Source organism: Calypte anna, chromosome 1 (genome assembly GCF_003957555.1).
Source record: "Calypte anna isolate BGI_N300 chromosome 1, bCalAnn1_v1.p, whole genome shotgun sequence".
Taxonomy (NCBI): Eukaryota; Metazoa; Chordata; class Aves; order Apodiformes; family Trochilidae; genus Calypte; species Calypte anna.
In genome coordinates, this window is record NC_044244.1 from 120,739,242 (window position 1) to 120,766,005 (window position 26,764).

Genomic DNA, 26,764 nt, shown 5'->3' on the forward strand with positions numbered 1-26,764 from the left:
TCAGGAAACATTCCACCCCACTGCAAAATATGAATGACTTATATATTAAAAGGAAAAAACAAGTATAATTTGTAAGACAGACAGAAGATATTTATGTAAGGCAAGCACACCCTTGACATTAAACTAGTAATTAAATAAGTACTGGTTGTTCTTTCAAATGCCTTCCTGTGTTTGCATTTTTACAGTGCACTTCGGAGCAGCCACATTAAACACACTGTTGTTGTCACAAGAAGGGCTTTCCTTTTCTCCCTCCCTCACGCAGGCTAATATATGCTATTATGCAAAGCAGTAAAATAAGCTCTGTCACAGTCTTTAATAGCATTCTTCACCACGAAAACCAGCTGTGATGCCAAGAATTTATTATGTCAGAAGGCATCCTTTAGGAGCAAGCTGGAACACAGTGACCCCAAAGAAATAAAACAGCAGTTATTAAAGATTTCCTTTACCTCAGTACTTTACGCTGTCTCCCACCACTGGAGAAATTTACTAATGGTTCAGATAAGGCTTCAAGATTTATTTGGTGATGCCAACATGCAGGGTCTGCAGATTTCACACAGAGCAGCAGCATGTTAAAAAGCAATCCAATTCATTTTGCAACATGAGCAATTCCTCAGCTTTGCTGTGTTTTAACTGAACCTCTCTCTGGAGCAATAGCGGACAAGATACGAGGCTTGATTAGGAGTGCTCATACTGTGACTTCCATCTCTGCTCCAAATTATTCTTCCTCCCTCTGCATTTGATTTTCCTTCTAATATGAGCAAAATCATTCAGCATTCACCTTCTCCATCTGCCTTAAACCAGGAAGGATTTCAGAATTAAGGCCAGAATCCTAATGGCATCATCTGTGATTGAATAGAATATGTTGAAATAACTTTAAAAACAGTCCTACAGCTTTATTACATTCTGATACGGACAGGCTCACTGTGCGTCAAGAAGTTGAGAACATTTCAGTTTTAGGCTTCATGGCTAAGACAATCTGCTTCAAACTATACTCAAAGTAGAGAGCTTTACATGCAAGGATAACTTTACACGCCTGCTCTTCCCCACTCTCCCTCTTGCTAATTAAAACAGAACACGATCCATAATGGAAAACTTACAGTACGAACCCTAAACCTGTAAAACAACACACAACTGGATCATGGCAAAACATGTCTGTTAGTTTTTTTATTTGCTTTGGCAATATACTTTTAAAAATAATGTTGTCAGCTTTGCAGAAGTTGTAAATACATTAAAAAATTAAAAGAAACAAAACAAAACCAAACAAAAAAATCAAAGCAACTGTTGCAGTGACAACTTAAGCTGCTCTTAGTTTCTCATTTTGCATAATCACTTGCTGATACAATTTAGCCATATGAGCAAAGGCAGTAAGTAAGAATTAGAATGAATTCAAAAGTGAATTAATCTACAGTGACATATTAGTCTTTTTCAAGACGTGTCAATGTTATATCCCGGGGAAAGAAAAATGAACATTCACATGGAAAGTAATGTATGCATGTGTCACACAAATTTAATAGCAATTTATTTTTAACTATTAACTGCATAGCACTAAATTCATGGTATGAAACCTGTCCCTGACACTCTTTCCCAAAGAGAGGATGATGTATTTCATTAAACAGAAGTATTTCACACTACATATATTTGTGCAAAATGATGTAGTTTACTGCTACTAATGTTTTATAAGGTACGCATATTTACACATTTACTTTACCAATTCAGAACCCTAATGCTGGGAAGCTCAAAGGAAAACCTGAAAGCCCCATGTGTCCTGGTATGAAAGAACCATGATAAAAATTCCCTGGGGCCACACTGCCCTGATCCCCCCCAGACCCCCCAGCAAATGCTGGGTTGCAGCTCTGGCAGTGACAGTGGGGGGGTCATTGCTTCTTCTGCTGCTGCTGCTCCTGCATTCTGGTTTCTTGTTAGAGAAGAACATTTTTCATCAAAACAGGTCACTTTCTCCTGCCTCCCCAGAAGGGACAAGCTTGGCTACCACAGACTGTCACTGGGACCCTGGACTCGGGCACTCCCATCTGCTGCTGAGTCCAGTGTGGGACTTTTCTAGTCAGCAAGTAATTATCAGCCGAGGTGTGTGGGTCCCATATTTGTATGTACTTGTAAATCATCATCATTAAACATATCCTTTTTTTTCTTTTCCCAACCTTAAAGTCTCTCTCTCTCTCTCTCTCTTAGTCCCCTTTTCATTTTCCCCTGGGAAGGTAGCAGGGGAATAACAGAGCACCTGTCACCTAGTTACTGGTTAAGATCATGACAGATTTATTGGTGCCCAGTGTGGGGCATGGATAATTTCATAGGTCTATACTTTAACATTGCCATGGCAAGGTTGGAATATAAAACAGTGATTAACATATCATTCATTAGTACTCCACACTTTACCCTTACAAATACTGGCTTACCGTCAGTGTTGCCCAACTTACCATCTATGATTCTGTATTTTTTAAGCATCTTAAATCTGTGTTTATTGCTTCCTGGTTGGGAGCACTAGGCAAAAGGCATAGATATTTTGTCATGTCTGACACCACTGATCTATTCTGCAATACGCTGGGCAGTGGCTTTATCTGGTTATCTTAGACAATACCTGCTACACTGTACTACAGATTCTATTTTTGATCTTTTAATGGGAAATTCCACTTTGCCACAGTTGCAGGCAACATTAAGAACCATCCATGGGAAGGTGGAAGATGCACACCATGCTTGGCCTCTCAAGCAGTTAATGGAAACATCACCGAAAAACACATCATCAGCAAGAACTCTTAGACCTCTCTTCATACAGAGTCCTCCAGAAGGCAGCACAAAGTAAAGTAACGCTCTCAAATGTTTGCTGAACCCTGCTTACAAACAGCTTTGTCCCAAGCCATGGGGAAGGCACAGTGAACTAAACCTGGTTTGAGACTTAACAAAGCAGCAATTCCACAAGCTCCATAAGCTATTGTTGCCATAGCTTATCAAATAAAAGGAAAAGAAATACAAATAAAGTTTTTTCACTGAATTAATTTTGAGGCTGGATTTCCCTTTGTGTCATCTTCATCCTTTATCCTTCAATACCACTGGCTGATAGAACTAAATACATGTATAAGTCAGTGTAGGATAAAGAGTCCCAATTATGGATATTCCTGCCCATTTCTAAAACGCATTAAAAGGAGGTAAATGCAGAATGAACACTTCTTGTGATACCTATGTATAGCCAACTGTTCCATACTGCTTGGTCTTGTTCCAGATCTGTCCATTTAAGCATTGTTTACTTTACATTAAAAAGTAATCAAGAAGGTGTATCAGTTTAAAAATACTAAGTATTTCTGTTACATATCACCAGACCAAATCAAAAGCTTGAAAAAAAATTAAACAAAACCTGAACTTTCACTCTGCAAAGTTTAACACTACTTGATATATATACTCATTTTGTTACTGTACAAGTGATTTCTTATTCTGTATTTATTCTTAAAAGGGTACCTAAACATAAGGTTAGGGGTTATTTCAAGTCATCATAAAAGCTGAATGCATTAATAGAATTTTGGTTACAGTAATTCTGACTGACTTTGCATGCCTTCCTCCTTGTCACTAGAGGCCAAAGGAAAAGACTGCCCTTGTTATCTGATGTAGGATTTTTCTGGTCTCTTTGAAAATAAACTTTCAGAATCTGAGTGAGATTTAAAGGGTTGATTTTCTCTAAAGACAAAGGAAATATTAATTTCAAGTACCTGTTCTCAAGTATCAAATTTCATCATTTCCACATGTCAACCAGTCTTTTAAACATATATTAGATGTATTCTGATTTTGCACTGCATCATATAGTGATATTGTGATCACACAGCTAATTACAAGCACATAGTGCTTATGTATTAATTCAGCCTCCTATTAAGAAACAGTAGTACCTTAACATTCTTCAGTTGTTTTCAAGTCTCTTCGCTATCTTGAACTATTTCAGAAATAACACAGCTTTTAATAATAAAGCATGCATGAAGTTAAGCAATGGTGGATAGGGAATGGCAATGCTAATACCTGTAAGGATGAGATGCTATTCCTCTTCTTTTGACAGGTTCTGCTGAGGTCCCCTTTGGAACTAGTTCTCTGCCTAATGGCCAGTTCCACAACTTTAACAGGGACAAAAGTGGGGAATGGAAAGCTGAAGCTTTAATATTAATCTTTTAATTTAAAAGGCAGATAGTTTTTTGGTATATTTTTGAAAAGAAAAGTAACAGTATAGCAAATTAGGACATGCAGATTTCTAGGACTGTACTTTTTAACACAGAAATTAACACCAAATTTTAAGGTGAAAATCCTATGAACATTCTGGGTAGAAGAAGGTCTCTCAGGTGGAGTGGTTTTGCACTGTCCCAGTGCCTCTGTCAGCTTGCCCTGCAGGCAGACAACAGTATTGCTCCTTGAAGACCACTGCCTTCTGCCCAGCTGTCCTGGGCTCCTTCAGCTGAAAGTGCAGCATTCCCATCTGTAGCCCACTCCCACAGAACAGAAGTACTCTGGGTTTTGCAAAGCAGATAAAATATTTAGTAGGCAACAACTGAGTACCAGAAATGCAATCCCTAATAAATGAAAACCTGTAACATGGCTTAAAATATCCTACCATGATATTGGACTAGTAAGACTATGTGGTCTACTTGTGGTTACAGTTAGGTAAGAAAAAATTAACCACAGTTGTGGGAGGAACCGTAACCACTACCTTCACCAGAGGGGAAGCATAATCTTGTCAGGATTCCCACTTGGAGAATCCATCTTACTGCCAAGATAGAGGCTGCATAAAGACCAGGTAAGCTTTACCTATATCAAGGTCACTCTCACTCCATTCCCAGCACCACCAGCAGCAAAAATCTTACTCAGCACATACATTACTCTAATGGTCCAACCTACTCAGTCTCTATCTCTTCCTTATTCTCTTTGCACATAAGCAGGAAGAGGAAAACCATTTTATTCTATCATCCAATATTTCATCCTCCTCTCTGTCCCTGCACAGCTCCAAGGTCAGCATCTCCTGCAACATGCAGCTTTCCTAAGTGTCAGGAGCCATACAGCAGACTGACAAGAGTCTCAGCGATTTAGCTTCTGCATGAGAGCTGATGCGTCAGTGAAGCCACCCAGAAAGACCAGGCTGCTGTTTCACCAGGCTGCTGTTACTTGGAAAATCTGTGGCTAGCAATAGAGGTGTCAAAGTCATCCTCCAAATACCTGGCTGGCAATATTATGGTGTGCCAGAACAAGGAAGAAAATTACATTTCTTCTACATAAAAATTCAAACTCTGAGCAGCCTGCAAGGATCAGGACAACTGCATCTCTACCACTTACAGAGAGAATTTCATTATTACTTATTCACATTAGAAGTCAGCCTTTGGCAAACAGAACAGTGCTTTGACTTCCAAGCATTCAACAGGAGATCTTATTAACAAATACCTTTAACCCCCATCATTCAGGTAGGGAGCGTTTCACTAACATGTGTCTCACGACATCTGAGCACCACATTAGTTTTGGTCCCATCTTCTCTGACACAACTTGACACTTCAGTCATATGTTAAGCTCTGAAGCATCTGTTCCATAATAAACTGTTCTGTGCTTGCCAAGAACCTAAGCGCTGCCTTTTGGAGGAGTATTGCTAAGCTGCAATTCATAATTTAATACTCATCTGACATTGATGGTGACCCAACATTTAATGGAGCTTAATGCTCTTCTGATGCCACTGATCAAATTATTGCTCAGTCGTCCAGTTTCATAATCTACAATTTGCAAGGAAGCAAGACAGATATACAGACACTGTCTCCTCTGACATCAGTGAATCAGTTCACTGGCAGGGAAAGGTTCCCTAATTGAAGTTATAGGTCAGTACACTACAGCACACCATTCATCAATACAGAATTTTGTTGAGATGCTTTAATCCAATTACATTATTACAAAAAAAAAAAACCAAAAAAACCAAAAAAACCAAAAAAAAAAAAAAAAAAACCAAAAAAAACCAAAAACAAAGCATGAATTATTCCCAAGTGCAAGAGGAGAATATGGGTAAATGCCTTGACCCAGCATGTGCAATGACTTCATAACGTCCTGAGCACTGTCCAGGAAACTCAGTCCCCTGGCCAACAGGAGTTTCTATTCATTTTTCCCCCACTAGGTTGTTTAACAGTTTGGTCACTGCTTAGACACAGCTGTGCAAACAATCTTTCAATGTTTGGCCTGATGCTATTGAACTCCACCCCAAAATATCTCTCCCCTCCTTTTTGCACATAGGATGAGGAAGGCTAATTTGGACACAAAGGACTTTGGTTTTAGTTTGGGCTTTCACAGCCCAACTAAAACCATGAAATCCTAACATTCTTGAGTTTTGAAAATATTTTCTATGTAAATTAGTGACTTTAAATTTATAACTAAGACAGCTGGTAGCAACAATACTACATTATCTTGAGAAGGCCTCTTCCCATCCTGACGAAAAAAACGCCCAGTGAATGACCAACCATTTTTTTTTTTTTTAATTAAAAGCAATTAAATAAAACCAATGAGAAAGTAATGTTTTAAAAATGCCTTGGATGAGAATAACGGGAAAAAATTTCTGATGGTACAGACAACTACTCTTTTCAGCTTCCCAGAAAGTAAACATTTCATCCCAGATACAGTGGAGAAACAGATTCAGTGCACAAGTACTTCTTCAGAACTATTCATTATTACATCATTTTCAAAGCTATTGGCACCCAAAAAGATACCATCCTCAATAAAGTAACTAAAGGACAAACTACGTGCAAACTGAATGCTAGATGCTAGCACAAATACAGTACTAATAGTGCAGAAAAATAAAGTCAGAATCACAAAATCCCCAGAGTAAGGTTTGTGAGGTGTACGTACCTCAGCTACACTATATTTCTCAAATATGGGCCTCATTTCTGAGGTCATCCACACTTTTAACTTCAAGCACTTGAATGCTCCTACTGAAACTAGAGCAGTCACCCTAATGCTTCATGAAATTCTGAGCTTGTGCATCTTGCGGGGCAATGAAGCTTTAGTTCTAAGAGAAAGCTGCAGTTACTCATGTCCTTCAGCTGTTAGCAGGCAGAGGCTAAGCAATATAACTAATATTATGGAAGGTATAAATAACCTAAGTTTGCCCTTTACAGTCTCTCTCAGAGCTTAATGTTATTACCTTAGAATATTGTGAAAATCTCAAAAACATCAGCATTTGGAGATATTTGTTAAAAAGCTTTCCCATTAAATAAACTTTATTACCCAATGTTAATATACCAGATATGTTTTGAAATCAATTCTAATACAGTTTTAAAGAACCATAAGGCGTATTGACATATTCCTTAATTTTTGGTCTTTAACAAAAAATGCTTTGATAAAATAACTCTATTCCCCTTTTTTCTGAATTTGGTCTTGTGTTACTTGTTATAAAAAATCCCACAACAAATCATCAAGTGTTTTAAACATGCAGTAGCTGATAATTAAATTTCAGGGGGTTAATCTCTGTGTAGAACCTCAAAACCTAATGTATTGCCCCCTGTCTAGCTTAAGCCCTGAGCTGAAATCTGAAGAGGCAAGGTCCCAGGTGTCTCCTTGTGAGGTGCTTGTAACAGCTTATGGTTTCTGAGACCTTAAGGCATTTTGCCAAGAATAAATATTGTATTCTACAAGTTGTGAAATATATGCAACTGTTCTTCCCTTTGTTTTAATAAATATTTTCTGTATTGCCAAGCCCACAAAAATATATTTGGTGTTAGTAATAACTGACCTTCTGTTTGCATCTTACTCTTCAGTCTCAGACTCTGCACAACGTACCACCAAGGTTACACTTCAGACAGGCCTGCAGAGAGATTGGTTTTTTCCATTGCTTTATGAAAGAAGCTAAGCTCTGGAGAAAAGATTTTCTTCTGCAAACTCAGTCCTCATCACTCAGTGTCATCTAAATGCCAATAGGAAAATTTACCCCATTTGTATGAAGGAAAAACATAACAAGGTATTGTTTTTCTTGGTCCTGTTTTCACAGTTCTGAAAGAAATTTTTAGCCATCCTGCATTTATAGGAAACAAAAGTCTATTTTCCTCCACCTCAGTCCTTCCCAAGACCTTTTACTCCAGCAGCCATCACCTGCAGTCCACTGACTTTCTCCACGAGTGGCTGAGGTAAGCAGAAAGAAGACTGTCTCAGGCTGGTTCCAATTCATAACCAAATGTGGAAACAACGAGCACCAATGAACCCCAGAAATCAACTCTTTTTTATCCCTAATTCCCACAGACAAACTCTCTGCTATTCCTCCCCACCCATGTCTCATAGTGCAGGTACCTTATTGCATCCAATCCAGCTGGGGAAGACTTTGGTGCTAACAACCTTTATCTCAACACAAACCCCACCTGACCTCTGACCTAACCAGCCACCCCCAACAAAGCAGGGGGAGAAGCTGCAAGAAGCCACAACTTCCTCCTTCTGCATTTTGCTCAGTATTTCAGCTTGTGTCCTCCCAACCCATGGCATGGGATGCCATGCCATGTGCTACCTCGCCTCACAGCCCTGAGGCATCGCTGCCACTACTGAGTGCCCATATGCTCAGCAAAGCTGATGGAAATCCTCATTGTGAAGACCTCTCCCTTGGGTCTGGGACAGGTCATGGACATTTAGAACAGCGAGGGAAAGACAGGGGTTGGGCAGAGTCTCCTTGGTATTTTCCATGGCATTCCCTTCAGAGTTCCCCAGAATAATATTAAAAATGGGTGCTCACTTTTGATCTTTCACAAATTCTGTATTTTTAGAATACAGTGACTTGAAAATTATTTTGATCAAATGCCATTTTTGCGCAGATCTCGATTTAAGAAAAAGATCCTACAATTACGTACTTCTGAAGAATTAGCTATTTTATTTTACTGTTATTTAGACCCTTTAAAATACCAGGCTGAAAACATGAAAATAGATTGTGCTCCAGTATGTTGAGGTTTTCTGAAGCTTTTAGATTTTCCTTTTATTTATGATTGACAAAGCTCCTTTTTAAAGTTAGTCACAAGTTCATTCCAAACAGCTTTTTAAACAGCTAACTAGTGCTAGGGAAAAAAATACAGTGAATGTGTCACTGTTACAGAATGAATGTTTTAACACACTTGTATTTCATTAAATAGCAGACCTTTAGAAGATGAGAAATCGTTAGTTTCAATTGTGAGTAAAAAGTATTCACCTTTGCACCAAACACTAAAAATGCCCAAACATTTAGAGGCAGTAAAAGAGGATCCTCTAGGCTTCTTCGTGACATTTAGAATTATTTTATTACTGTTTTAAGATTTCAAGACTTAAAAAAACATTATTTCAGGGAGAAGAAAATGTAGTTTTCTTAGTAATTTCAACAGTTGAAATTGCTGCATCCCAAGTTGTTAGGGTACAATTTTCTTTCACTTAATTACTTTTTTTTTAAAAAAAAGCACTGCACTAGTGACTACTGCTAATAAGAAAAGACATGGTGATTAAACGTTTCATGTCCTTTAATAGCTAATCTGAAGTGCTAATGAATGCTCAAAACATGACAAAAATGTCAATTGTTACAAAGCTTCTCACTACACTGTAGAGTGATGAATAAACTTGACTTTATTTTTTTCTTTTTCTATTTTTTTTTTTGATTGAGTCAGAATCAGGACATCACAAACCTGGTAGCCTAAGCATCGATTACTGGTTACTCTTTACAGGACTTCCTTAGATTTCCCAGGTGTTTCAGCTCAAAACTACCTACTGAGGAAGCTTTCTCATTGCCCTCTGCTCCACACAGTCCACTCTTTTGAACAAGGGCAGCCACCAATATCAGAAACCTAGATCTAATTAAAAACACAATATTAAAAATGCCTTGCCTTCTACAGATTAACCAACCTGAAAGAGGTTTCTTTGTTAATCTTGAGAGTTTACCACATGATTTCTTTGGGCACAGGCCTGTCTCACATGCCAGGTAATTTCACCCCCGGTGAGCACATTAATCCATGGTTGCTGAACGGAGCCACAGGTCTATGGTTGGAGATCCCTCCCCCCACCAGCACAGGGTTACAGAATCACAGAATGGTTTGGGTTGGAAGGGACACCTCAAAGGTCATCTAGTTCTAATCCCCTGCATGGAGAGGGACACCAGCAACTAGTTCAGGTTGGTCAAAGACCCATCCAACCTGGCCTTGACCACTGCCAGGGAGAGGGTAGCCATAAGTTCCCAGGGCAACCTGCTCCAAAAGATTCCTCCCCCCTCTCACCAGCAGCTCAGCATCAGCACTGCACCAGAATGGCCTCGGAGCCACCACCAGCAGTGACCCTGCTGCACGTGCCATGCCTATGCTTCCACACCAGGAGCTCAGTGCCCATCCCAGTAACTGCATGACCATGGGTCAAAGTAAGAGCCAGGACAGACTTTGTTTTAGTTCCTATAGCAAAAGCATAAAACATCCCCACCTGCTCTTCTCTGTGACTCACCTTGGCATATGACAAATGCCATAAGCATTTTTCAGAATACGTTGTTGTTATGAAAGACACATTACGCCAGGCACTTCAGGTTTTTATGTTAGCATGAGTTTGTTCCTTTTCCTACCAGTCTTGACATTTTAGTATCATCAATTCTCTTATGCAAACTCCAAAACAGAAAAGGCTGAGTCTCAAATTGTAGGATGACGTCATTTCAAATATTCCTTTAGAAAGTCCATAAATATCCTTGAAAACATCCTTTCAAAGCCATCACAAATACTGGTGCAAATAAAAGCTAGAGCTTACAAGAACATCAACACTTACTGTGACTTCATTAATGATGAATATTCTTGAAGACCCCTACTTGTACTCTGAGTTCATTTTAATACATGAACATGCTATGCAGATTCATTAAATGAACTATTAATCTTAGCACTTTTAAAAATCTTTAAAGTGGTTTGACTTGCAATTGGTAACATAATGAGCAGGATGTACCAACACTCCCCCTACAACATTTGTTACAGCTCCCCTGTAACAAATGGGATGCAGATGCAGCTCACATCCACAGCAATGCCATACAGCAGTATTTTCTCAAAGCTCTGGTATTTCTCATTCAGCTTCATGGAGCTTCTGAAATAGAGCTTGATGGTATTTCTGTTTATTTTTCATCAGCACAAATTTGTTTTGTACCATCTCGCTTATCACTGTAACAATTATAAGGACTGAGCAAGATCAAAGCAGATCTAGAGTTTATAGCAGGCAGGAATTTCACACCAAAGGGTTTCCCATTGCTCAAAATCATGTAGTCAGTTAATACATATAAGACAAAAAAACTTGTAGTTCTCTTGTTTCTCCTTCTGTTCACATACTGCATCTCTCCTTTCACATATGACAAATTAAGTTATACAGGGCCTATATTTTACAGACCCTAAGACAAGAAGCACCCACCTGATTGGTTTCCAACACCAAGCCTCTCCCAAAAAACTGCATTGGGAATTACAAACACTGTCTCCCCTCTGACACTCGGTCAGCATAATGGCTTAACCAGATGGTAAATTGTGATGGCTTCTACTCCTCAGCCAGAAATGTGCACAATTATCATTCAGTTACCAGTCCAAATAATCTGCACAGTAATTCACCTTTTCTATTGTGCAGTTTAGGCTGTAATGTCCTTGGGTGTATCACTCTCTGCTTAAAGATGAAGAAAGGTGTCTATTCAAGCCCTTCTGCATCCCTTCCTTTTGGAGAGGTTAGGTTGGCTGGTCCTCATTTTTAAGACTCCTGTATTTGCAAAAAGAACCCTTCTTGTTTGCTTAACAGGCTCAGCAACAGCACACTGAACAGAAACCTCATTTGTGTAATTTCAAGCTACTAATAACTATTTTTTCCTTTTTTAATAGGCTATAAAATCTGCACCAACATGACCACTTAAGAATTTTTCAAGGGACTGCTTGACAGCTGGGACAAAAGTTAATGGGGTTGTTAATCCTCAATCCACCCCACAGCTTTTGGCATGAGAAAAAGATATGATGAAAAACTGGGTATGCATGATTTGCTTAGAAGGTGGCTCCATCTCAACAGCAATCCGGCTTCCCAGCTGGGTGAAGTTCCTCAGACCTCCAGGTCTCAAATCAGGACTGACAGGTGGCATGGCAGTCTTCAAATCCCACCTGTGCACACTGAGATCCATATGGAAGAAATCAAAGTGCTGCAATGAGGAGAGCACTGGAAAAATGCAGAGGGCCTCAAATAATGTGAAGGGCATCAGCCAACGCTGAGTGTCTAGGAAAGTAAAGACAACCTTGCCTCTTCACTTAAAAAAAGCATCTTTCCTGCTTGACAGCTTTTTAACATGTCGCTAGCAGAGGCACAGTGTGTGTAATGATTTCTTTATTTAAAACACATAAGCCAAGCTTTACGTATCAAACTTAATGTCCCTCAACTTAGTTTTGCCAAAAAGGTGAGGCATTTACACATGCAGAATAAGCTGTACCTCATGATACTAAGCAAGACTCAAAATGCTTTCTGTATTGATGAATAACAAACCTTTGTATTTTCCAATATATAAAATGCTTTCATGCCTTAAGTTATACAAGTCCAATACAGACACTTCCTGAAAAAACAAAATCAACAAGAACTGATTCTGTCAAAAAGCAAACAGTTTCTGTCTACCAAACAGGATATACAGAGAGTAACATAATGGAGAGGTTTTAATTAGCTGGGCATATAAAGCTGTTGCAAGACAAATTTCTTTCATTAAAAAAAGCAACCAGTCAATTAGAAATGCTTCAGTGCACTTAAAGCAGAGATGACAAAAAGCATTTAACCTTCTTCCTCCCCCGTAATGAGGAGGAGCCGAAGGACTTGCGAAGTGGGTGACAAGCAGCCTCTTCACCTGCTGCTGAAATAAACTGAACAGTACAGAAGGTCCAGCAGCACGTTGGAAAAAAAATATCAGTGCTATAAAGAACCATTTTCTGTAATTTTGTCCAGCCACAGAATAAAGATTTCTGAAAAAATGAAATCTAGGATTTTCAAGGCCTTCCAGTATTGTATATGAAAGATTTGTGTTAGCCAAAAATGTGCCTCTAGCTGAGTGGTACCACTGCTGCTTTAGACAATGGCTACTTAATTTCAACACCAGATACTACAGGTTTGGGCTACTTGGTAAGCATCCCTGTGTGATTAAATACTGCGAATTTTCTTCATTGTATGTTTGATTGGTTTTGTTTTGTTTTATTAATCGTAGTGAAAGATTTGCTCATTAGAAAAGGCAGTTTCTCTTTCCCAGGGTTACATCTCATACCACATGGCTCCTGAGTCAAGCACTTACTTTATACATGTGATGCAAAAACAACATGCAATTGAAAAAAAAAAAAAAAGTGACAAATATAACTTTGGAAAATGAAAAACGAAACTAATGAAAAAAAAAAAAAAAAGAGAGAGAGATTATGTGTGTATGCATATTATGCCTGTTTTCTTCTCTCTACTTAAATTACTCTCACATGTGATTTCCACATCACACATTTGTATCCCAACATATCCCACTTTCCCCCTTGCTTCAGGCTAGAGATGCACCCTGTAGAAGGGCTACTCCAGCTCCTCATCCTACAGGAACCAGGGCATACACATTAGAAACTTTGATGAAAAACCCACTCTACATATTATTTAGCAGAGGAATTACTCTTCCCAGGCTCATGAAGAGACTCATACACTTAAAGACAGAAATTAGATGCCTGAATTCAAGACCAGTCATCAAAAGCCACTCTTAATCTTTCAGGGCATGATTGCAGAGAGTTTTGTCTGATCAAATTAGGATGGAGACAGACTCATTCTTGTCTCCAAATCCTATTGTCACCCTAGGCATCCCAGCATAGACACATATGAATGCACACACACCAGTCAGGATGCTCAAGGTGGCACAAGGACTTACACACCAAGCCCTGTTGCCAGGAGTGTTAAAAGATTCTGCATAAAATGAAGAACAAAATACAGACAGTCCCCACAGCAAAGCTGCTTATCCAAGATTCTCCCTGGCAGCTGAATGGGGATTCACTGGACAGCAGTTTCTTATTTGTAACATGGTTTTGGGGACCGAGATTACAAGATATTGTATGAATGTCAGATGGTTCCCTTTCAGTTCAAAACAAGTCATTGTTCTGGGATGGGAAACTGTGGTTTCTCAAAATACAAACACCCCTTTTTTCTTCTTTCATTAAATTGGCAAAAGAAAATTTAATTCAAATTAGGAAAACATATTCAAGTGGATCCACTGGAGAAAAGTATTTGATATTTAAGTGCTGCGGCTACTTTCCACTCATTACAGGGGCTAATGTTTTCCAAGACACATCTTTTAAACCTTACTAAGCTTATTATTTACTATCTCTTGACAAGCATGACTTCATCTCAAGAGCTGGCACACAGCCCATTGTGAGAATCTAATCTGCAATAACATATCCTAATTAAATATGCACATTTAATGCTAAAAACAAAAGCTTAAATTCAAAATAAAACCACAAAACATTTATCTGACTAAAGAAAGCATCTGGATTAGGGTGCACATAGCAAACTCAAAGTCACATATGCCACTGCAAAAAGTCATTAAAGGCAAGGGGTAAAAACAGGTTAAAAAAAACCCCAAACAAATGCAGCCAGATGACTCTTTGTAGTTGACCTTATCCAGCCTCTCTGAACTCCTAGCTACTTTACTTCCCATCTGTCATATGATAATAAGTTTAAAGGGAAATAAATTTAATAACTCATCAAAAGTTCATTCAAGTCAATTGCTTTTAAGGTGCTTGATTACACACCAGAAGGATGCATTCTTCTAGAGAAGTTATGCAGATCTGTTTTTCTCAACACTGATGGCTGATTTTTACCACTAAACCATTTACAATTTCCCATTTAGTGCTGTTCCAAAGTGACACAAAAATCCTACATTAGTGAGAAGTAAACAAAAACAAATGACCTCTTGAGATTTAAATACCTAATCATGCCACTGAAAAGCTATTTGTAACTGGTTGCTCATTTTGAAATTACTGTAAACTGGAATACATTTTCTTTTTAGGGAGTACACTCATAACATTTGACATTACTGAGATGCTTTGAAACAAAAAACTTTGAGCTACAACTTTGTGAACTGCCACAACACTTTCAATGATTCTATCAAAAGAAATGAGATAGGTTTGTAATTCTAGAAACAATTTTATCAACAATTGAAACCAAAGCCTGATAAGCATCAATCTTTTCCTTCAGAGATCTCATTTTAATTCTTTCTTGAGGTGAATTTTGATTTGGTAAGATTTATCAAAACATTATTCTCCAGAAAACTCCTTCCAGTAATTGAGATCATTAAATGAAAGGGTAAAGGGTTAAGATTTACAGTTTAAATTCTTAGGATAAATACAAGTTATTTCCTTGTAAGAGGAAGACTATATACTGATGACTATACTAAACATTTACAAAGTGAGGCAATCTAATGAAATGACAAGACAACATTACAGTTTATAGATGTTATTTAATTTTGCCTGTTAGTCAAATTAACTTCATACACATGCAACTGAAGAATTACAAGCACTTTCATTTTTCCCTAATATCTAAAATGTCATAATTGTCACCATCACCTGAAATATTTTCTCAACTGGTAAACATATGTTACCTAAAGTAAGATACCTCTAATTTTTGTTCTTTTTTATCAAAAGAATGGACATCAAAGTCTTTATCCTGCTTTACTTTCTTCACAATAAGAAGACAAATTCTGGGTTATTTTGGGGTTGTTTTTTTGTTTTGTTTTGTTTTTGAAAGGATGTGTTACATTGCAAAGTTATCAAAGTTTTATTTTCAGTTATTCTGTCCGATGAACACTCAATCCCATAGACAGGATTTGGGACACATTTGCTGAGATGAAAAAACATTCAGGACACACTATCCTGCAAACTCAAGTCCCTGTTCTGCAAGCCCTGGCATTCACAGATGCCCAAGCAGCCACCTACATCACCCCATTGCACCCTGAGCTGGAAAGCACCTTCTGAAGGAGAGGACTAAAACCCCATGATCTGATAACACCACCAGGGGCAGTCACTAATTGCCCAGTCTGTTCGGCTTTACTCATTCATATCTCATTAGCACTAGTTACTTCCAGCTCATTATTGAATAGCTCAGTGTGGCTTGTAGAGAGCTGAGGACCTTTGGATACAACGGGAGAGAGAAAAGAGATGATGTCCAAGGAAGTAACAGAAAAGGATTTTATTGACAAAAACAGAACAAAGAAAGAATCAGTAAGCTTCTCGTAAACTAACATTGTAAACTTTTACTAACTCAAGTTACCTTAAGCCTTCTTCAACAAATTTAATATTTTTTGCCTTCTTCAACAAATTTAATATTTTTTGCATCTCTATTTTTTGCAAATACTACATAGCACATGGGGTATATTTTCAGATTTTTTTTTTGTCTTGTACCTTGTTTTGCTTTTCCAAGACCTTGGTTTGGCAAGCTGGTAAAAAAACATTTTAAAATATTGAATTTCTATCAGGGAGATGGCTAGCACTCCTTTATTGGCTTTGCCAAAACTCTTCAGCTGTCTTAATGGAAACAAGGTAATTATCAGGAACACCAAATCCTCTATTTAGAAGAAAAAAGAAAAAACAAGAACAACAACAACAAAACCCAAACAAAACCAAAAAAACCCAAAACCCACCAAACATGGAAACATGTTAATCTTAGGAACACAGAAGTTTCGTGTTTGCATATGCATCATTTAACTTTCTATAGCTGCTAAGAGTAGCTTCATCATAATTCATGGAAACATACAAATGCTATGCCAGTAATGTCATTTGCTAAAGCAGAGATTTACAACAACCCTTCAAAGGCTATGAAATATCCAGTTCTTTTTAAAAATTAGTTTATTTGCTCTCAGGGAGTCCTGCTGTATACATAACTTTCTAATTTTTCTAATTATAAACTCTCTTTCTTTCTTCAAATGGTCAAGTTGACATTTCTATGGAAATTTCTTCTGTGCAATGATTACACTTCTAGGATGAACATTGCTCAAATCCACACGCAGAGCATGACAAATGATTCACACTATGCTGTGCTCTTGGACTCAGTTATCAGGGCTCCAGAAATAGGCTTTTAACCACAGACTGCATTAAGCAGCTAAGATCCATATGGTTTAAAACAGACTATGAAATGACAGCTAAAGTAATGAAAACTACCATCTTATTTTGAAGTCCAGCAGCCATCAGTGAAATTACTGATCACAGGTATTTTCAAGAGTACTTGTGGGGCACAACGCTCACAACTACACTAAAAAAACATGAAGAGAAATTTAAGAAACAATGAGTCTCCACGTTCTAGGTTAAACTTGTTTAATTTAGAAGCATTTGAAGACCGCAATATTTGAAAAAGGCAATAAACACCTTTCTGAAAAGCAATAATGACCACTTCATCATTGTGTCCTTACAGAAAGAAGCAGAAGCAGGCTACCAAAATAAAAATGCACTAACAGATTTGTATTTTTTTTTATCACATTAGCTCTAATAAAACAAAGTCTACCAAAAAGAGCCACACTTGACCTCTGAAATCAAAGGGCCTATGGCTGTGTCCACAACCATAAAGAAACAATAAAAAAGTCAGCTAGAAATCAACCAGTGCTGGGCACTCATAAAGGTATGTTTTGGGTATTTCACCTCATACTGCAGTCATGCTTTGATCAGAAAAGGACAAGAAGAAAATGGTTATTAGTTTGGTATTAAAAAGATGTGTACAAAGCAAGGCAAGTGAAGATCTGCAACAGTTAATGGTACACAATGTAAGTCATTTTTTTAGAGAACAACTTTTCTTTTGCATTCAATAGGTCCCTCCATCACCACTTTTTGAAAATCTGAAACAAAGTAAGGACAAGAGTGATATTTCACATTGAAAGTTAAAATACCAACTGTGTGAAAGCAAATAATAAAACTACAAAGGGAAGGAAGGAAGGAAGGAAGGAAGGAAGGAAGGAAGGAAGGAAGGAAGGAAGGAAGGAAGGAAGGAAGGAAGGAAGGAAGGAAGGAAGGAAGGAAGGAAGGAAGGAAGGAAGGAAGGAAGGAAGGAAGGAAGGAAGGAAGGAAGGAAGGAAGGAAGGAAGGAAGGAAGGAAGGAAGGAAGGAAGGAAGGAAGGAAGGAAGGAAGGAAGGAAGGAAGGAAGGAAGGAAGGAAGGAAGGAAGGAAGGAAGGAAGGAAGGAAGGAAGGAAGGAAGGAAGGAAGGAAGACATGGATATAAATAAGGGATTACAAGGATTTTAATTATTAACATGGAATTTAATTGGGGCACTAGAAATAACTTTTCCACTACTATGAAGAATGCCAATTAAACTTCAGCAACCACACCTGGACTTCTGGTTCTCATCTCACTGAAAACACAAACATCTCTTGTCATTTCCATGAACAGTTTCGGTGATGACTCTGAGAGAAGAATGCCATCCAGTGAATTATTAAGACAGCACTGGCATGTCCCACCTATATTTACTTGGCCTCATTATGCAGACGAAGGTTTCTTCACCTTCCTACTAACATGAAGATTATCAGGAGAGAAGGGAAAGAGAAAAGGAAGGGAGGCCAGGGAAGAAAAATCTATTTTAAAATAGGTCATCCATAGCTGTAGCTATTGGCAACTAGTAGATGTGGCCAAACTAAAAATAAATTCAACACTTAAACAAAAATCAGTAATATTATAAACTTCCATACAGTCAACAATCATCCTCTGCAGGAGGCAAGAGCCCTTTAGAGATGATCTAACCAGCTGCTCTGCAGTATCCATGGGTATGTCCATCCTTCCAAGAGGAACAAGGAGGTCCCAGCATCACCTACTCATGCACATCTTTAGCTCTCACCCCAACACTTCTCCAGCCCATATTGTCCAGCTTGCACAGGAAGAATTCATTCCAGCAGTGGTACTAGACCAAGTGGCACAGTCATAGCTCCATGAGCAGTATCAGAAGTTACATGAAAATGGTTTATCTGCTTGAGTAGCTCAGATGAACATTCACTGAGCTCTCACACTGGACACTGGTAAAATCCTAGCAGAGGATTCTCCAGCATTCACAATCAAAAATCCAGGATTACCACACAAAGACCCCATTCCACTTAAATCAGTGGATGTTTGATGCTGCTGAGAGTCTTAAGCCATTTTTAAAAAAAAAAGCTACTTGAACCTTTCATTTAAAGCTCAATTAATTCTCATCAACTTTTGCCCTCTCCTTCACACATCAGAAAAGGTATAATCCAAAAGCACTGCAATTTGCATCCCACTATATTAAAATAATACACTTCAGTTGAATATAGTTTAATTATGGCATACTTTGGTGCACTCATATATTAATTAACAGTTTACTTGAAAATTCCCACCATATGTTACTGTAGCAGATGTTAATCACGTAAGGCCAAACACTTTGAAATTACTGTTCTAGGCACTTCATCTGAGGTACCAAGTGCTCTAAATTTCTACTTTAAGGATAAACTGGAAACGGTAAGCACCCTAAAAGATCTCACTCACAGCTATTTTCTCAAACATATTAGTTGGCAGATAAGCAGAACAAAAAGGGCTAGATTTTCTAGGCTCCAGTGCTTTAAAATGACTTGATATACAGAATTCCTTCTTCATAAGAGAAATGCCTGCTCTGGAAAACTCAAGGAAAAATTATTTTCATCTGCCAGACATCAGCTAACTCCCATAATATGATGAAGGCAAAACCTGTGTACGAGTGGACGCTTGTGTAGCACTCCTGATCTTGGGTGCACTAGACCAATGGACCTGTGTCTTCCAGCCCTTCACTCTCCAATTGCAAGAAAGGAGCATAACAAGGAACAGCAGATGCTTGCTCTGAGACATTTAGCTTTTACGAATTTAAGAGCAAATGTCCTGCTAAATTCAAGTGTCTCTAAAGAAGAAATTCAACTCTTGGCACAGTGGTGCAAGTAGGTTCAGGTGGAAAAAGTAAAATGCTTTCATCTGCATTTTTACTATAGTACTGGCCTAATATTGGGTCCAATGTTTATTCTTGAAAAAAGAATTCACCTCCCTCTCCCTACTTCATCTTTTTAGAAAAAAAAAAGTGGATTTGTTAGAAAAGCTGGAAGCAATGAATGAAGAAAATGGGACATTTTACAGTTTCATGACACAATCCTTCCAGATTTGGCTTGTTTGTTTTTTGGGGTTTGTTGTTTTGTTTTGTTTTGTTCTTTTTGTAAGGTATTTGGGAGCTTTTATCCTACAGCATTTGTCTTGAAAACTATTCAGATTCAGATTCTAAACTGAAGGTTTGAAGGTTGCATTAAGTAAATCATTTAAGCAGTAAGTGTGACAGTTTTGAGGTTTTTTTGATCTAGAAATAGAAAGCTTAGATTTCACTGCTAAAGGTAAATGCTTGCTAAAGGTGATCATTAATGCATTTATCCTATTAATAAATGAGGAAATGGTAACTTCTTAGAAAAAAAAACCAAACAAAAACCACAGCATCTACATAGCAAGGAAGCCTGAAGAATGATCTTTCTCTTTCTCCTGGTTGCATACCTTTGAATGCAAGCTTATATATGAAGAATTTCTCAGAAAACAGCTTTTCTGTATTCCTCTGGAAATCAGTTACAGGTATCACAACTGAGCTCTGAAAAACAGAGTACAGTTGAATATTGCAATAACTTTACTGACATTAAATGGTTACCTATACTTCAGAGGATCAGTCAGCAAGACCAGACCATTTGCCAGTTTGGGTTTTAGAAGACAACACTGCCTGTTTTACCCAAAGTGCACCAAACTGCTAAAAGACAACTCCTTGCAAATATTCTGTAAATACACTTGTGTATATGTATTTCAAAACTCTCATCTGAAAAGTGACCTGGCTTTTATCTCTGCCTTGCAAAATTCTTGACACTCATTGACCAGAAAAAGCATTTGTAAATTGCTATGTTTAATACTGCAGCATGCAAGTAAATCAGAATAAGATTAAAATATAAGGCTTAGCTGAACTGTTGCAAAAAAAAAAAAAAAAACAAACCAAAAAAAAAAAAACCACTTGAGAAAACATATTGTGAGGCCATATTTAAACTAACAGATGTTTCAGAAACAGAACAATATGTTCAAACAAAATAAAGGTGTAAACAGGCAGATCTTCACAACCAGCACATTAATTTCGGTAGTGAGTGAGACCACCTAAACTAGAAGAGCTCCCTCCTGACAAGATCATTAATTTAGAAATTAATTCTCAGGTTATGTTTAAAATTTGGCTGCATGAATTATTTCCAGAGTGTCTGCTTACGTAACATTGCCTTTGCTATGGCAACACCCGGGCTGTTGGGCTTTGTCACATCCCTCTCTCAATTGCGGTTTCATTTTCTGCTGATAAATAATGGCAGGAGAGGTTTTCTAATCACAAACCAAGAGGCTTTAAAACACATCAATGTGACCAGTAGGGTGGCCATTGATACTGCTAGAACTCCTATTGTCAGAAGGGCAAGGAAGAAGTGAGACATTCACAGGAAGAATAAACAAACTAAAGAGAGAAATCTTCCAGCACTGCTTCCACTACAGCTCTAACACCAGAGTCCTTAAAACTCAAGTTTGGAATAGAGCCTTTGGAATATCAGCCTTTGTACAGACCACCCTCTCCAAAAAGACCACCAATTGGTCTTACTAAAATCCTCATTGCTTTGTTAGAAATGGGGTAACTTCCTTTAGATTAACAAGTTCAGGAGTTCACTGTAATTGTGCTCCAACTATGGCATTGTTTCAAATTTTTTTACCGCTTTTCTTGCTAGGCAATACAGTGGAAGTCATAACATATCATCACTTCAAAGGTAATGGAATACTACATGTAACCTCTGATACTGAAAAAATTCAGTTTGCTTTTCTTGGGAGAAAGAGTTTTAATGCTGACAAATTGTAAAACACCTGATCTACTCCACATATGGCACTTGGCAAAGACTATACAAGTTGATGACTATTCTACAGTTCAGTCATCTACACAAACTTTGCAAGAAATTAAAGTTTCAGAATCCAGGTGTACTCTTAAACATCCAACTTCTGTCTACCTGAGACAACCCAGCCTTTTTTATTTATTTCTAATAGTCACATTTTTAAGGGCCCTACCAAAAGCAATATGAAGGGAAGTAGCATAAGAAACCACCTTCAACTCACTAAACCATTCAAAAAAATGATCAGATAGACAAAATTAAAAGCAAAAATAAGGTGCATACATATGGGCAAGCACACCACCTCTCTACTGTAGCACCCTACTCCAGCCTACACTCCAGAAAAAGCTCTCTCCTTTAGAGACCTCTATACCATAACGCAGTCTTCTGCAGAGAAAGCCAAAGCAAAAAATTAGGTAGGTCTGATATTGACCCTGAGTACAGTAGTCATTCTTGATGGATTTAAGACCTAAACTACTTTTCTAGATCCCAATGTTGTGAGAAGGTTTGTGCCTTCACTGATGAGCTTCCCTGATGCTACCTAATGTTTCAGGAACTGTGCAGAATCCAGGTGTTGTCACAGAAGTCTTTGGGACATTCAGGAACAGGAGTAAAAGGTGTAGAGAAACAGGATAAACCAGGTGCCTCGAGTTGCCAAGGGGTGGGTGTGAGTCCACCTGTGCCTGGTTAGGGCAGGCCCCCTCTTACCAGGGGGCCAATAAAGGTGGGACACACACCCACAGGGAGAAGCTCACTCTGGTGTGAGGCATGGAGAGGCCAGCAGCTCGTCGAGCCTCAGGAGCAATAAAGGCTCCTCCCGCTACACTTCTACCCTGGAAGTGCCGTGTGGTGGCTGGAGTCCTGGAAGAGACCAGCAGCTCATCGAGCTTCAGGAGCAAGAATGGCTCCTCCCGCTACAAAAAGGATCCCCATGGCAACATTTTTAAAAAATCATTACTAAATATTTGAATATTTTGTTTCAGAGCATCCCCCAAAACTCTTGCATTTTCTTGATGAGTAGCACATAATTCCAGTTACACCACATGGAGCACAGCTGTCAGCAGCCCATGACAACTCCATGCAAACACACACACTACTGAAAATGGACATTAGCTTCTGCACGTGATGAGCAGACAGAAACTCTGTTCATTAAATACGTGTAATATTTAACCATCCAAATGGGGAATTTTCACACTCCACTTTCACTTCGCTACCACATTTGTGCTTCTCCTCTTCTTCCCACAATTCCTTCTAAATATTTGTGTCTTCTAAACAGTGCTAGAGTAGACTTTATAGAGGTAAAAAGCCCCCATTCCTTAGCATTAGAAGCCTTTAGACCAACTCCATGTCAGCTGCTTCAGTTTGACTACCATTACAGCAGTTTAACCTGCATAATACAAGATTTATAAGATGTAATTCAGCAAACAAAAAATAAATCTGTAATCTCTATTAGATAAAGTTATATCAATTTTTCCAGGTGGATTGCCTGTCTAAACAGTTTCTGCCATTGACCAAATGGTACTGAATTATAACTAGAGTATTGTTACAAGCAATAAGTCCTTACCAAACTACAGCCATAATAAATAATTTCAGACAAAAGAAGTTAAACTACAGGACTCAGTTAAAAATACCCCGATGTTTGGGAAGTACTTGCTTGTCTTTAAGTTGCCTCAGTGCCTCAGAAATTTGAAATACACCTGATAAGTTCCTTTCCTGAGTCAGTGAAAGCCATGACATTCAATGGCACTTGCCTATGCAATGGCAACGTCTTGCAACGTAGCAGTGGAATCCACACGTCCTCCAAAGGGGAGGCAGAGGAGGTGATTGACACAGTTTCAGCTCACTGAACCATGCAGGGCCTTTAAAATTAGTCCTAAATATATCAGAAGCAAAATAATACATACTTGGAACCAATTTAAATATTCATTTTATCCTCCACATAGAATATGCCATCCTGTGGGAGAGATGAGATAATCCATCTGCTTTTTTCCAGCTCCATGACAGTTAATCTTCTGTTGGTGGGTTCGTTTTAAGCCATACAAAGACTCATACATTGACACAGGCCCCACTTGTTTTCTCCTTTCTCTTTACGAAGTTGTAGCTAGTACTTTGGTCTACAGTTTCTTCTGTACACATTTTCATAGGTCAATCTTTAGGTAGTCACTTACTTGCATGAACAATTCCAGCTACAATTTTCTTTTTCAGCAGCATTAGAATCCCCAGGCTACTAAAGGATCCATAGACCAACCAGGTATACCAAGGAATTAAAAAATGAGAACACATCAGAGACTACTGTTTTCCATTTAATCCATGAATACCCATCATATTGAGTCTGCTCTGCACTTTTATTTAACATTGTGGAGCAAGATACTTTCCCTGCCATGTTTTCTCACATCTTTTAATATTAGGTCCAATGCTTTATCATTGCCCTGAACAAAATGCCACTGAAGTAATGTCTCTTTTGCCTAAATAAAGAACTCCAGACAGAGCCTTTTATTGCAAACTTTAAGGTCATACCAGCAAGACCATCACAAAAACACTAAGAGCAATAAAATCTAAAGTGTTTCATTTCCCCTTACTTTCAGGTAACTGTAAACAATGTTAAACAGTAGGGTTTTCCTTTTTCAGGAAAGCTTTTTCTTTGAACATTGAAATCCATTTTGAAGAATACTCTTTACAAAAGAGCTGCTCTGAGCAGGTATATTACACAGCAGGGCACTTACTTCAAGAAAGAGGTTAAAACTGAGTTATACATCTCTAATTCTGCAAAATAACCCCAGTAAATCAGCAAAATATTCTTGCATCATGAAGTTCAATTTATTTGATGCAAACCAGACTTGAGTGCCGCTAATTCGAAGACCACTAATGCACTCTTATCATGATAAAAACACCTTCATGTTATACTCATTGAACTGTCTTAGAGACCTCTTAAAAGACAAATAAGTTATTTTTGAGACTTCCAGGAATGTAATTTGGCAACAATGTGTTTAAAGCAGCAACAGAACAATTTTTCACCCTGCTTTCAGTAACAATGTATGCTACACTACCATGCTAAGTGAGGAAAACAAAATTGTTGCAGCCAAGACCCCTTGTCTTTATCCACTATCATCCTTCCTTCAAACTTGGCCAGGGGTGATAAAACACAATCCGTGAGACAGGAACAGATCTGTTCACAGATGGTGGTCAGACTCATTTCCAGGCTTCACTTCTGAAACTGTGTCTATATAGGTGTTTTCCTCAAACAGTGCTAGTCAAAGGCAGGTGCTTTATCACTTTGCACCTCACTCTAAACGAAGGTTCATCTGTAATTCCGAGGACAAAAGGAAGAAATGAAAGCTTGAAACAACATATATGTGTTTGCTCAGTAAAAATGAAAGTACTCCGGAGAAGCAGTGGAGTATTCGCAACAAAATAAACAGATTTAACTCTAAAAAGCAAGATTCACCAAGAAAAAAGGAGGCACAATTACAGTAACTGCTTGAAAAAAAAAAAAAAAAATCACACAATTATTCTCAAAAACAGATTTGCAGCTGTGTGATGTTGGTGCTGTCACAGGTTTCTAACCACAAACCTTTAAAGAGCCTCACAGTTGTTAAGCTTATAATTTAGTTTAGCCTGGTATTCTAAACAACTGATTCTGTATTGATGCAATATAAGTGCACACTGCAATGTACTTCACCTAGCATTAATGAAGTGCTTGATGTATTACATTTCTGAAGTGCTTTAAAAATAAGGTATCTGCATGTTTATTATTTTTTCTGCAATCCCAAAATATGGGGGAGTTATGTCAGACATTGATTTGGAAAAAACCTCCTACATATCTTTTTTTAAGAAGTAAAATTGCTGGAAGCTAAATAGCTGTAATAAAATGTTCTAAAGTAGAAAAGGCTTTGCTTTTACTTCTGATCATCTGTCGCCCCTCCAAGTTTTTTTATTAGTATTTACAAATTTCTTAGGATATGAGGTATCATATCCTTTTTTATTATTATTCTATGGATTGGGAATGCTTCAGTATATATAACTCTACAGCTTTAAATGACAGGATTGTATAACTGAAAACATATGCCATATGCTTGAAATTTTAAGGATGATGAAACTGTCACATTAGTAGCATGCAGCATGTTACAAAGAACTCCCACAATGTAGCAGTTGTTCAAAAGTTGTACCCATCCGGTCATTCTATCTTTATAAAAAGATATATAATACTAGATGGTGAATTATTCAAAACACAGCTGCAGCCTAACTTAAAGGTAATAACAATAAATAAATAAATAAATAAATAAATCCACCAAAGAAAAAGCCCACCACCCCACCAGCACAACCCCCCAAAAAAAAAAAAAAAAAAAAAAAAAATTCAAGTACCGTCCCAAAAAGACACGTTTAAATTAGAACGTTAAAGCCATGTCGGTGAAAGCAGAGTAACAGAAAAGCATTTCCAGAAAGTCCAAATTTTATTCTCATTAGACTTTATTTTGGGGGACGACAGGTGAGGCAGCGGACGAAGCAGAGCAGCAGCACAAACACTCGGCAGCCCAGCGGACTGTTCCAGGCTACTGTAAATCATGGACCTTTAAATGCTGTCGCCCCTGGGGAGGGGGATCGTGACCCCCCTACACGTGTAAATGCCCTCACCCCGCCCGGAGGAGCGGACTGGGCTCCCGACGAGGCGGTTTCACGGCACCGGGAACAAGGGGGGGAGGAGGGGTGGCTCCCGAGGGGGCGGACAGACCCACCAACCTCGCCGCCTACGGAAGCCCCCACCGCCCCGCCTCCCCTATCCCCTGCGGTTCAGCCGAGCCCCCCGGACGGCCGAGCTCCCATCGTTTGGTTAAACTTTTAATTCTCGAGTCATTTCGTTCCTCATCTGCCGGGTGAAGCTCAGCCACGCTCCTC

At 38.4% G+C, this 26,764-nt stretch overlaps 1 protein-coding gene across 4 annotated transcripts in view; it reads right to left on the bottom strand.

Annotated features, from left to right (window-relative positions):
• The window catches only part of CNKSR2 (connector enhancer of kinase suppressor of Ras 2), a 218,128-nt gene that overhangs the window by 190,809 nt on the left and 555 nt on the right, over nt 1-26,764 (bottom strand). The gene's annotated exons all lie outside the window — the stretch shown is intronic.